This window comes from Belonocnema kinseyi, chromosome 1, assembly GCF_010883055.1.
Source record: "Belonocnema kinseyi isolate 2016_QV_RU_SX_M_011 chromosome 1, B_treatae_v1, whole genome shotgun sequence".
NCBI classification, from domain to species: domain Eukaryota; kingdom Metazoa; phylum Arthropoda; class Insecta; order Hymenoptera; family Cynipidae; genus Belonocnema; species Belonocnema kinseyi.
In genome coordinates, this window is record NC_046657.1 from 39,319,215 (window position 1) to 39,322,944 (window position 3,730).

Consider the following 3,730-nt stretch of genomic DNA (forward strand, 5'->3'; position numbering starts at 1 on the left):
CATGGTGAATTACATTTTTATTTTTTATTTTAACAATACATAATTTCTAATTCAATAGTAGAATATTCGACTAAATCTTTTTTTTGCATCTTACATTGTTTCAGTAGATTTACGACATTGCATTATTGGTCGAAACTAACTAAATTGTCATTAATCACGATGTAGAATTTTTTTTTAGAAGCGCAGTTTTGAAATTTCAATCTGCATCTAGTCGGTCATCCAATGGAAATTCATGACTTTCTGGGTCGAGCTGATTTACCGACTTTTTTTTGGGGGGGCTTATGCGCCGAACCCAAAAACCTCATTTCATACAATTTGGGGATTGGGTTATAGTTTCCTAATTGTATGTCCCTGGTTTCTGTTTCATTTAATAGGCTAACTTTTTTGGTTATTTTGTTGATTTTTGCTCGATCATGTCCATGAGTATCAGGTTCAGCTTGATACAGTCCACTAAATACAGTTTGCCTAGTGTCTAGTTTTTTCACGAATGCAAAAATATCACCATCGACTCCCGATAAGACGTATTTTGTTAGGGGCGGCATGGCGTATTTTGATCCACTATCATTTTTCAAATGAATTCCTGACTTTGGAAGAAAAGTGTATAATTCAATTAAAAGTTCTCGGTTCGAACCTCTAGTGGGATAGAATCGATATGATTTAAGTTTTTCAATATACAATCCAAATAATGTAGTATAGGGAGGTATGATGGGAAAAGTGAATTTGATAGGATAAGCTAGCTCAATAGGAACATCTACAGTTTCTCTTATAAAATGTTTGTTGATTGGATGATTCTTTGATAATGGAGTGTCCGCTTCTTCTTGTTCCCCTATGTAGCTAACCTCGCGGGTGAACACGTTTATTTTAGCTCGTATTCCGGCTACTGCAAAAGGCATATATAAACCACGTAAAGCCGTACTTGTACTTGTGTCTACTTGCACCAGTGCCAAGGCATCTCCATTGACTCCTGCCATTAAAAAATGAATTCCGGTCAGCTCGTTTCCGAGAATATTTTTTTTAGTTTTCAAATAAATTCCTGAACCTGATAGAAACTCGTATAATTGAATTGCAAGTTCCCTCTTCGGATTCTCTTCAGGGTAAAAGCGTTCATATCGAAGTTCTTCAATATTTAATGAAAATAGTACAGAATGGGGAGGTTCGCCAGAAGAAGACGCAAGCCTAGCATGAAGAGGTTGCTCGGCAGGGGTTGAAGCCGTGGCGTGATTAGAAGACGTCTCATGAGAAGAAGGCATTCTAGGAGCAAAAGGCATATTAGGAAAATGATACATGGCAGGATGAGGCTGCATGTCAGGAGCATCATGCATGGCAGAATGCGTGTCTGGAAAAAAAAGAAAAGAAAACATATTTTTGAAGTAGACGATCATACCGTGAACACAAAGAAAATATTCTTAAATCCAACGCTAATTTTAGGGTAGCATTTTGCTGTAACAAAAATTAGTCTCGGTATTCTGAAAGCTACCATTAAATAAGGTACTGTTTACCTCGGACTTTGGAAACGAAACAGCACCTAGAGTTTTTTCTGTGAACTAGGATTGAGCGCCGAACTACAGGCCGTTTTGATGAATTTTCTCTCAAAGTCTATCAAATTTTTATAGAAATAATCTAGGGGGTCAATTGTTTTTTTTTAAATTGAAGATAATTCCTCAGAAATTATAGAAAAGATCTATACATTCTGATTTCAAAGCTATCCTTTAAATTAACGTAGAACTTAATTCTACTAATAAAAATCGATTGAATCAGGAATAGTCAAAGGTGTCCGAATTTGCTAATTTTAAATTTTAAAAAATTTTCAAATTCAAAAATGAAGAATCAGATACGGCAGATAAAATTTAAAAAAATGATTTGACTAAAAGTTAATACATGGGTGTTGTTCGGTTTGATTAGTTTTAATCCAGCAACCCCTTTGCAAGCACAGAAAACTCGAATTTTCTTGCAGCTTTTCAGATGTTATAAGAGGAAAAGATCAAGATTTTCGTATTTATATATATACTGATCGATCTTGTTTTTTTATTTTAAAAAATTGATATATTTTCATAGTCACAAAGATTCCATCCCTTCTAAAATTTTCAGTAGAAGACAGTGATATGCAAAAGTTATTTTTCGAGCTTGACCGTTATCAGGTTTCATTGAGAATTATTGAAATACGAGTATATGCTGTTTGTCAATTGTTTAAAGACTTTCTTTCATGAAATATCACAGTTTAAGGTTATTAAAAAAATAAGCTCCATTCTTTGTTGGAATTAACACAGAATGTCCTTTCAATGACTCTTTGCCATACTATTTTTTTTGTTTATTTAAAATGTTTAAATAATAATTATTTCCTTTTTTGAAGTATCGTAGCATAGAGTCACCATAAAGGCATTATTAGTTAAGTTAACAAAAGGGAGTCACGGGATGACATTATTAGTTGGTTTTTAAAAATATTTTGCCTTATCGTTGAAAAAAGCAACAAGCATTATGTAATTATAAAAATTAAAGCTGTTGAAGGAATCTGTCTTTTTTTAAATAGCTTAGCAAAAAGTCACGAATGTCATGAATTTTTAAATAAAAGTTGCTTACAAAATTTTTGCAAAATAACTTGTGCCCACTAATATTTTAACAACGATTTAATTTACTAAAAATTAAATATAGATAGAACTCGTTGCATAAATATAAAAAATATTTAGGAAATAGTACATCTGAGAGATAAAAAGAAAATAATTTAGATTTCATTTTCAAATAATAAATAAAGAAAATTTGTCACCGACACGAGCCATGCGTGTTTCTTGACATTACATAGATTTCATTTGAAAGAAAACGCCCACGTAGAATTTGTTAACAATTTTTTAATATTAAAAAATTGCCTTCTTAGACAAAGCTTCTCGCAATCCTTCAGTTTGTTTCAATCTTATTGGATATATAAAAAATTTTTTTAATAATTTCTTAAAACAAAACCTATATTATTATTTTAAATTTCGCCAACAAGATTATTGTGGGAGCAAAATGGAAAAAATATAATTATTTTCCAGTATTGCCAATAATATTATAAATTTTTCATCAAATATTGAAATTAAACACCAAATTAATTAACTTTTAATAGAAAAAGATGAATTTTCAATCAAAAAAGTGAATTTTCAATAAAAAATACTAAGAAAGGAGAGCAGTGGTACCAAATTGTTAAATTTTCAAGTGAAATAGAATTTTTTAATGACAAAAACAAGATTTGATAACAAAGAAGTTGATTTTCAAATCCACAACAAATTTTTTAAATTATAAAATTTAATTTAATCTATTAAGAATTCAGTGATTGGAGTTTATCCACACTGTGAGCTTTCTTCGACCGTTAATATCATTAATGAGAGAATGTGTTTTATTCTGGTCATACGGTCCAATATAAATAAAAATGGATTCAGATGTCAATGAATCTTTATTCGTCAATTTTAATTAATATACCCAACGTACGTTTGAACCTAGTTGCAGGTCTTCTTCAAGGTAATACATCACCTAATATAAAAATTTTTTTTAACAATATGTAATACATTTGAAAGAATTACCAACTTCATTTAAAATAATAATAATAATAGTAATAAAATTTTTTTTGAGTATTGTGTATAAATTTACCTGTACAATGTCGATATTAAATCCAAAACAAGACATTTCAATTGAGCATAATTTTGGAGAGAGCCCAATTTTTCTGATCGTCAAAAGTTAAATTTTTTTTTTTTTTTTTTTT